This window comes from Sebastes umbrosus, chromosome 4, assembly GCF_015220745.1.
Source record: "Sebastes umbrosus isolate fSebUmb1 chromosome 4, fSebUmb1.pri, whole genome shotgun sequence".
NCBI classification, from domain to species: domain Eukaryota; kingdom Metazoa; phylum Chordata; class Actinopteri; order Perciformes; family Sebastidae; genus Sebastes; species Sebastes umbrosus.
Window position 1 is genome coordinate 36,652,673 of NC_051272.1, and position 10,516 is coordinate 36,663,188.

At 45.4% G+C, this 10,516-nt stretch overlaps 1 protein-coding gene across 3 annotated transcripts in view; it reads right to left on the minus strand.

The window, feature by feature from the left end:
- Positions 1-8,715, minus strand: part of far1 (fatty acyl CoA reductase 1) — a 37,131-nt gene extending 28,416 nt beyond the window's left edge. Inside the window, exon 1 of one of the 3 annotated variants that reach the window (XM_037767685.1) lies at positions 8,082-8,676. The gene's annotated coding sequence lies outside the window, so the exon portion shown is untranslated. Of the gene's footprint in view, positions 1-7,613; positions 7,998-8,081 lie in introns of those variants that run through there. The other 2 variants (XM_037767687.1, XM_037767686.1) reach the window with 2 other exon arrangements.
- Between the last annotated feature and the right edge of the window lie 1,801 nt (positions 8,716-10,516).

Here is a 10,516-nt window from a genome sequence, read left to right on the forward strand (position 1 = left end):
TTAATGGCCAAAATCATAAGTTGCCTTTTTGTGTCACATTTACATTTATATTTGTGTCACATTTACTAATTTGTTTCAGTGCATTTCCACTGAGATAATACGGTATTATGTTGAATACAAACTTTACAGATGTGTAGTTGAGATCAAAATGAAGACAGAGTTTGAAGATGGGTGTGGTCTGAGCAAAGGGCCCTCCCCCCCACACTTTACACGTCGTGGCTGGTGTGATACCATCACAAGATCCATCCATCATCTGTAACCGAGCCGATCCTAGCTGACGAAGGTGAGGTACACCCTGGACATGTTGCCAGACTATCACAGGGCTGACGCATAGAGACGGGACAACCATTCACACCTACGAGCCTAACCTAACCTGGAAACCGTAGAGCCCGGAGAAAACCCACGTTACCACGGGGGAGAACATGTAAACTCCACACAGGAGGGCCCCAAGCCGGGTTTGAAACCTGCGACGCTCTTGCTGCGAGGCGACAGTGTTAACCACTGCACCAGCGTGAAGCCGCCCATCACAAGACAATCTCTAGTTTGTTACTTTCACTGTTGATGTCTCGATCATTTAATGTTACAGAATTACTTAAAATATCAAACCAACATTTCAGGGGCTTTTACAGCAAGTATGAAACTCCCTACAGTTTAGCAGACACTTCAGATTTGTCGACTATAAACTAGTAAGTCTAGACGGCAGTTTTATCCCGTAACATACAGGCGAGCCATTTGCAACCATTGCAAGTATACAGACTGGGAAAGATACACGAGTCCCAAGGAGGGCTGCAACTAACGTTTCTTATCAATTAAGCTGACACTTGTGTTTTTAGATTTAACTGATTCAATCTTTCATCTAGAAAAAAATCTGGAAAATAGTGAAAAATAGCCAACATCATTTTCCATAGCCAAGGTGATGTCATCATTTTCACATCTGAGAAGCTGAGACCAATGAATATTGGTGATTTTGCTCATAATGAGAAGCAGCTGATCATCAGATTGCAGATTCATTTTCTGATGATCGACTAATCGGCTGACCGGATCTTTCTAGTCCTTCATCTGTGGCAATCATTAGAGAAGAGGAGATCCCATTGGGATGTGTTGACTCTATGCACTACTGTATGTGGCCTTATCAGTCACATTATGTTGGTTTTAAGCAGAATGACACCGCCAAGCTGATAACAGGCCATTCAGGAGATAACTCATCTAATCATTAACATTTCTGTTATGGTGGTTCAACATCTGATCAGAATGCCTCCTGGACGCCTCCCTTTAGAGGTTTTCCGGGCACATCCAACTGGTAAGAGGCCCCGGGGTAGACCCAGAACACGCTGGAGAGATTATATATCTGGTCTGGCCTGGGAATGCCTCGGGGTCCCCCCAGGAAGAGCTGGAAAACGTTGCTGGGGAGAGGGACGTCTGGAATTCCCTGCTAAGCCTGCTTCCCTGCTCCTTAAAAACATTACATGACAATTTGTAGTCGATGTTCGCGATATTGTCATTTTATATACCGCGCGTGGGACATGCCGTGATACATCGACTATATTCGATGTATCGCCCACCCCTAGATGGAAATACAACAGAAATATCTAGGTTCTGTGAGCAGATAAACGCTGAATAACAGGACTACACTGGTTATACAGTATGTTTGTCTACAGGATTTCAAAGGACCTCAGGCAATCCTTTATTGCCACGTCAACACAGTTAATAGGAACTTGCCCCAGGTCACCTCTTAAAAACAGACAAACACACACAGAAGTAAATAATGAAAACAGTAACCACATTTATACATTGAAACATACACACTAGGATAAAAGATCCTAAAGTGCTTTGGGCCGCTACATTCGTTTTAAAGTGCTCGTTGGCCGATGCTTGGTCTAAAAGTGTTTGTGCGTCAGAGTTCAAGTATGGAACAGTCTCAGGATCTGTGCTTCACCTGAAACTCTGGAATCTCCTCCCAGAGGGGAGGGATCTGAAGAGGGAGCAAGCAGTGTGAGGGGGAGTCAGCGATCACCTTCTGCATCTCACACTGGAGGCAAACATGGAGGAGACGGACGGATCTTATACGCTGTGTGTTCAGCTCTGTCCGTGCTGCGCTTGTGTTAGCACACTGGGACTGACTGAGAGGGCGAAGACACTCTCCACAGTCACACCAAACCGTGTAAGCTGGCGTAGAAAGTGAAGCCTCTGGTGGGCTGTGTTAACAAGGCAAAAGTGAGCATGGCTCACATACACACACCCCCCCCCCCCACCCCCCCACCCCCGCTCACCACTTGACCCCTACCAAAGCAGGGCCAAAGGTTTTGCCCTTTTGGAACTAATGGAATTAGTCTATTGAGCACAATCTAGCTTTTTATTAGCTCACATTCCTCAGGATAAAGTCAGTAGAAGACAAGAGTTTGAGTTCTAATTCGGAAACGAAATAGAAGTCGAAAAAAAGAAAAAAAAGTTTTGTCCAAAATTTCAACGATTTTTTGGGGGCATTTTTAAGCCTCAAAAGGCGCAACTAGACCACACTGTCCACCATCATACCAAATTTGAAGTTCCTAAGGGCGTTTTCACACCTGCCTTGTTTAGTTGGGTTGAATGGAACCCTGGAGTGTTTACCCTCTGGGTGCGGTTCGTTTGGGGAGGTGTGAACACGGCAATCGCACTCGGGTGCAGCGCCAAAACAAGCGAACTGAGATCTCCTTGAAGGGGTGGTCTCGATTTGCTTCCAAACGAACTGCGGTATGGTTCGGTACGCTTTGTTTGTGGTGAGAACATGCTCCGACCTCGATCCGGCCCAACTGGAGAAAGCATTGCAGCTTTTTGGATTAAAGCATTGCTACGAGGTAAAAAAAAAAAAAGATGACCAGGGCCAAGATCAAGCCGCGTAGTTGTCCCTCTATTGTTGCGTTCTGGAAGTCTGCTCTTCTTTGTTTACTTCAGGGAGTTTTCCAGCATGGAAATTCTGACCAATTACAGAGCAGTTTCTTTGCGCATCAAACTTTTGGACCGCTTGTAAATGCTGCCGTGTGAACACAAACCAAACTAGAGGCAATATGCAGCATTGTAACAATTTGGAAAACGTCCTAAATTAAATAGTTTCCCAGTTCTGCTCCGGAGACGAAAGTGTGAGACGCGAACGGACGGAAGGACGGACAGAAGGATGGACACACGCTATATACGCTGTCGCAGGGGTATAATTATATGGCTGGTGTTGGCCTCCCACTTCACAGTGTGGCATATGGTGGTGCCAAGGAATTCAATCTGAAACCAACAGTTTACAATCAGCCATCTGGGATTATCGAGGTTAAACTGTCAATAAAGCTAAAACCATGTTTGGTATTCATTTTGAAACCATGACAATAATCCAGTCCAGTACTGCCTGCAGACTTTACACCGCCAACACATGTTCAATAAGAGTCTGCTGTTGTTATAGTTGCTTGAGCTTCAGCAGCAGCACTGCTCATGTAGTTACAGTCAAACCAGTTATTCAGCTTTGCATACCGTCACACTGGACTAGTAAAGTGTTAACTGGGCCTCTAATCAGGAACTCAGGGGTTAAGTTTATAATCAAGCCTTCGTGCTTGTGATTTGGAGAACAAGTAGCATGAAAGACCCTTCTTAGTTCCCATTTCTGACCAACTTGTGTGCAGAGCTCGGCACACAGAATGTATAAAACCAAACATGCCTCGTTACTACCAGTCTCAATAGAAATACACAGTTAAACCCTGTCAGTGAATTCTGCCATCATACACTGCAGCAGCAGATCACACACATCAAATAATTGAAATTGAATTGAAAGAGGACATTAACAGAATACTGTGCTACTGTGCGCTACGCTCTGTGGACACTTGCTCAGGCTCAGGCCAGTGCTGCAGATGTACAGTTTGCTGCATCACATTCTGTGCCAAGTGGCAAGCTTCAGCTGTAAGCCCGCCAGAGCCGACTACGGCCAAGCTGCACGCTGACTCAAGGCTGCTTCAGGATGTACAAGAACACGAGAGAGAGAGAGAGAGAGAGAGAGTAATAAGTCACAACGTGTACAATGAGGTCAGTTCTGTGACTGTAGGACTACAGTGTGGGACTACATGCAGCGCTCTGGGATATAAACCCTCATTCAAAGTGTCTGGAGCAAAAAACTAGCCCCACAGCATGCTGCCTCCAGCAGGCTTCACGGTGAGAATGATGCGGTTCTGCTGATCCGTCATGTTTGGCTTACACCACACACAGCATGAAGTATAGGAATCAAAAACATGTCTCTCTCACATGCCTTCTGGCTAACACTAGCCCAGATGATGCAGAGTGGTTCATTCATCGATGCAGCATTGCTCACACTCATCATTCTTCCACTACACACAGCAGACTCAGCTACTCCTAGCTCATGTCTTCTTGAAAACTTTGTAAGAATTACTAAATTGGCTGTAGGCATTCTTGTACAGTAAATATTGTGGTGGTGATTTTAACGCATTTTATGTGCATGTATTTGGTCATTTTATCTACATTTACAGCCAGTACTCTTGCTGTGCTGAGCTGATATTGAGCTTTAAATATGCCCACCTGTATAGTAGTGGGCTAATAAATTATAAAAATACTGTTTAGACATCAACCAAAATAAAAGTAATAGGCTATCCACTAAAAAATATTAAGGAAACATGCAAAACAAATCGGTCTACAGGGTTTAGGTATAAAAACAAAATATGCAGACAGGACAACCACAGTCACGAGGTTTGTGTTTGACTCCATGGCCTGGGCCAGCTCAAGAGCAGGGACCTGGGAGGTAGGAGCTGTGGTCCAGGTGGCAAGCTGGAGGTAGGTACATCTGGGTTCTTGTTTAATATCAACGCAGGTTGAACGTTGTTGGGCCACAACTTGTGCTAGCATTCAGTATTCAGTGAGTAAAGTCAGGGTGTGTTATCATAGTACAAACTAGGGATGCACCGATACTGATACCAGTATCGGGTATCGAGTCCGATACTGTGCTCATGTACTCGGTACAATGGCACCGATACCACTTTACGGTGGTGTGCCCGACCCCGCTGGGCCAGGATCCCACCTCAGCCTGCGCGCACCGGCCCTCACTTTCATTGTGCCACGGGGTTTTGCTGGCACCCTCTGACTCCCGCATGCGTTAGACTCCTTGGTCCGTGTTTCAAGATGGGTCCGGTGGCCCGATCTGGCGGCACAACGCGGTTGGGGCGCAAAACAGTCTGAAAACAGTTCCGCCGCGGTCGACAGTCATACCGGGAGCCATCCCCGGCGGGGAGAGATGGCGCAGCGAGCCCTTTGTCCACGGTGCAGCGAGGTCCGGGTGGGGAGCGCTGTAAAGCTGCAGCCGCGAGCCACGTTCGCCCCGAGCCTTTCCAAGCCGACCTAGAGCCGATCGCGGCGCACCGCCTCATATGAGGGACTCCCCAGCCTGCTGTGTGTCGCTCACACCCTCCAGCTGGCTGTTAACGAGGGCCTTTTGGCACAGAGAAGTACTCGTATCGGCAAGTACCCAAATGTAAGTACTTGTACTCTGTCTGAAAAAAAGTGGTATCGATGTATCCCTACTTGGTAGAATGGTATCTAGGAAGTCCATTGCATATTGTGTGTATTACATATGCGACTCAACAAAATGTCCTGCTTTACAGAAGAAGTTTCTCAAATGGCAGAAACCAGGCTGCAAACAAGGCTTCAGATCCGAACCCTAGAGAGGGTGGACAACTTTAGACAGGGCTCAAGAATGACTGCCAGCGAGTCACTGAGGTAATAAGGACTATACCAAGGCTCATGTTTCCTCCTGCTGCCTTGTCTACATATCCAGTGTGTCCATATTAGAGAAAACAAACAAAATGTGGTCATGGACCAAGGAAAGAGAGAAACTTCTGGATTTTGTCCTGAAGAAGTCATGAAAAAAGAAATCTTGACACACCAAGCTGGTGTCCTGTTTATGTCACTGCGTTCCATGCCGGAGGGAACGATGCAGAACTGGGACAAAAGACAACTTGGCCTCTGCAGTATTCCCTGAACAGAGAACAGTCACACTCTCCCACTGATCAGCCAAGACTGGAAAACTAAGATCCTCTCTTGTCTGCATGCTAACAAACCGGCAGCTCTGTAATCTGGACCCGCTGTGGCCTTTGATCACGCGTCTGTCACAGAGCTACTGTAGCTTACAGGCAGGCTGACGCCACATCTTCACTCTGAATAATTGATCAGACGCATTAGAATGCTTAAACTGGGCACCTGTGGCTGATGTTAAATAGCTTACAGACAGATGACAAAAAACTGTCTCAGAGGAGCAACCCATGTCTTACTAATGTAAAAACCCTCTGCCAGGGATAGCAGGGAAAGCATTTATAGATTGTAAGAGTTGGTCACAAAGACTACGACGGAGTGTCAGGGCCACTTTGAGGAAAATAAATAAATCTGAGATTTCAAGAATAAAGTCATAATATTACGAGAATAAAGTCATAGGTTTACGAGAAAATAGCCGTAATATTATGGTAATAAAGTCATAGGTTTACGAGAAAATAGTCGTAATATTATAGTAATAAAGTCATAGGTTTACGAGAAAAAAGTCTTAGCATTGTGAGAATAAAATCATAATAATAATTTGAGGTGTTATTTTAGAGGGGAAATAGAGCAGCGTGTGTGAAAATGAAGAACGTGGAGCATCTTGTGAAGTTATACTTTAGTAAAGGTTTCACATATAAGGAAATACTTCATCTTTTGGCACATCAGCACCACATTATCATCAGTATCAGGACCTTGAAAAGATGGTGCAAGAAACTGCGTTTATTCCGAAGAAAGAACCACACAGACCTGCTGGGGAAACAACTTTTTTACTCGTAAAGTTATGACTTTATTCTCGTAATATAATTTTTTACTCGTAAAGTTATGACTTTATTCTCATTAAATTACGACTTTTTTTCTGGTAATATGACTTTATTCTCGAAATCTGATTTTTTTTTTTTCTCAATGTGGCCCTAATATCTCCATCGTACTTATTCCAGTAAGAAATGACAACTTCCTGCTCACGGTGATGTCACAATGCACCATCTTTTGCACATGGCTTGTGTGGACTTGTATTTCAGTTCAAATCACCCACAACAAGTTAAACAAGACACGAGGAATGTCATGAGACCATCAACAGCAAGAAGAGACTGGTCACTTTACTAGAAAGTGGGCCGGTCTGACTCGGACTAGGCAGACCTTTAAGAGCACACGGTGGATCTGCATTCATACACTGATGGTTTCACTATTCTGTGGAATCACAAACTGCCTCCAAAAGTCTAGTTTAAGTTCACAATACATTAGTCAATAGCTTTGAAAAATTTTAAATAACACTTGTTAAACCTGACGAGGGCACCATTTCCCTCTCACAGTCCAAAACTGCAACAATCCCGCATGTTTAGCAGTGCTGAGGAGATGGAGACATGGAGCAGCTCATCAGAGCAGACTGACACACACAGACTGAAACCAGACTCCAACAGGCACAAACGAAACACCGGATCCCGTGATGCTCGTTACACACAGCTGCCTCCCATCATGACCTCTCACCGTCCACCGGCCACAGTGGGCGACGCTTCCAGTAAAACCACAGCGACTGTTGGGCTTTGACAGCCTTTTAATGGGATTACCGTGAAGCCTGGGAGGCAGCTAGCCAGCCAGCACCTCGGCTTACATTCAAAGAAGAGCCTCCTCAACCCTCCTCGTGTAGGAGCTTCAGCACACTGACAGACACACAGACGGTGGTGGGTGGGGAAAAAGAGAACCGCTTTTTTCCACCGTTGAATGTAGATGTTTGTGTGAGAGCGCCGCGGTGGCTGCTGGGGGGTCGCAGCGGTGACACACGTCTCTGTGGTCGGCTAGTGAGGGGAGGTGGGGGGCGGGGGGGTACGGTAAATGTCCACAGAGCTGCTCCCTATATCTGCGTGCGGATCTCCGACCAGCACACTCCCTCCCTCCCTCCCTCCATCTCTTCCTCGTCGGTGTCACACGTTGAGCCGCCGCCTGTCACACCAGCAGTGAGAACCGGGAACGGGCTCCACAGTTGACTTACAGGGCAACAAACGGCTCCGTGGACGGAATTCGAAGGGTATACGTACCGGAAATGTCGACGTTTCCCCGGTTTGTTGAACTTGTGAATGTGTAGGTAGTGAGGAGGAGCAGCAGCGGGTACGGCTAGACGGCTACAGGCTACAGGCAGCGACGGAGTGGAGCCTCAGCAGCAGCAGGAAGCAGCAGCAGCAGCAGCAGGGCGGATACACCAGCGGACCGCCGTGACGTAAGCGGGACACAGATAGGGTGAAAGGAGCTCTCACTCCTCCGGATTTCACTCCGTCTCAATAAAAAAAACAACTGCTTCAGGGGAATTAAAAGGCGCCTTCTAAAGGTGTCCACAGGTAATCTGGGTGGGCATAGAACTCCAGTCAGGTGACAAATAATGTATGCATGCCAACTTGAGGGGATCCAAAACCTCCCAACACAGCCACACTGTGTAACTTGTGAAACAATGTGAAACAAGAAATAGGCTAACACAGAGGTTTAATTCCTACATGGTTATAAAACACACACTTCCTCAACTCAATACACTCAAAGGTTTTGCTGCTACAGCCTCAGCCTTACTGGTTTGGTATGACCATTTTCTCTTAAAGTGGTAGTAGGCAGTATATTTTTTGCATCATTGGGCAAAAATCCCATAATAATCGTTCAGCATATTGTAATTCAAGTGTTCTGAGAGAAAACTAGACTTCTGCACCTCCTATTGGCTCCGTTTGCAGGCTTTAAGAAAATCTAGCCTGTGACGGGAGAATTTGACCAATCACAGGTCAGTTCATTGGGAGAGCGTTCCTATTGACTGTGCTCCGGTCATGTGACCGGAAGTTGGTGTTCCTTCACCAGATTTCATAATGGCGGCGGCAGCGTCACAAACTTTCTCATTTTACAGCTAAAGACTTAGGCATTAACATAACATAATATTGATTCATATTTGATCAGCGCTGCCTAGTTTGACCGTTTGGTCGGAGTTCGCGAGTGATTGACAGCCGGCTCTCGTACACAGCAGATGGACAGCAGACCTCAGATCAGCTCTTACTGCTTGTTTTCCTCCGGTCTGTGAAATCTTGCAGATTTTTTATGTTATCTGTCTCATGTACTACTGTCACGATATAGCGACGTTTTATAAAAATAACTTTTTTTAATCATATTTGCTCCGATCTCACCTACTTCAGCTTTAATACATCCATGCCATTGACAAGCAGCTTGTGGTGGCTATAGGCCTCTTAGCTAATGTGAACCTTTAGATATATTTTGCTAACTGACATTATTCAGCCAGTTTGCTTACTATATGACTCTTCTCTCTACTTGTAGTGCTACAATTAAACTACGTTTCTGCTTTCACCATCCTGTAATAATCAGTTGTGGCCACTGTGTTCAGCCCACATAGCATCACTTTGAAATGAATCATTTATGGCAGACTTAATGCCCTGCACTTGACCCATCCTCTTCTTTAACAAGGCACAGTCCCATCTCTCCACCTTACTCATGAGCAGTCATAGATCAACCTGTTAAGGGGGCCCCAGGGCAAACATTTGCTCACAAGCCCCGACTGACCTCCTCAACCCTGTGTGAAATGATACAGACACCAAGAAATAAAACCAGCACTCTAAATGCTGAAAAAATACAAACTGGCCCGCAGGTTACACTAATGTCTTAAAACTACATTTTGACACAGGGCCTCTCTAAAAGACAAATAATGCCAGACCCACCTTAGCTGATTGGTGCAAATTCCCCCTACACATTTGCAATCAAATTACCAAAACCAATTGACATGCATTGAACCTGGGACATTTGAGGCCCCTAGGGGTCTGGGGCCCCAGTGCACTTACCGTTATTAACGGTTGGTAATCTAGCCTTAAGGGCAAGGTGCAGTTGTATACCTAATAGTGTGTGTTTTCATGAAGGGGAATCCAGCACATCCAGGGGAAGCCCACCGACACAGGATGGCTTTTTCCACACAATAAGACCCCTTTTTAAAATCAGGACCTTTTGAGCCACTATGCCCACACAGACAACAAACGCTGGCTGAGCTTTGTGTAACTTGATGAATACATTTTTGAAGTACACATTTGTATTTTGGATTAAAGTTGGCTGAAGCTGAAAAATACAGATGTTGATTGCGATGAAAACCTTACAAGAACTCTTGAAAGCTCTTGCTGGTATAGAAAAGGTGGATGAGGCTCTGTACTGTAGTAGGCTATACCTGAACTGACAGGAATAGCATTTATTGAGAACAAAGGTTAAACAGGTTTAACATTGTTTGCAGTGGGAAACATACTTCTGAATCTAAGACCAACTGCTTCTCCCACTTCAGTTCACAGGTATCCATATAAGAGGTCTTAAAGGTCCCATATCGTGCTCATTTTCAGGTTCATACTTGTATTTTGGGTTTCTACTAGAACATGTTTACGTGCTGTAATGTTAAAAAAACCCACTTTATTTTCCTCATTCTGTCTGCTTGGATATGCCTGTATTTACCCTC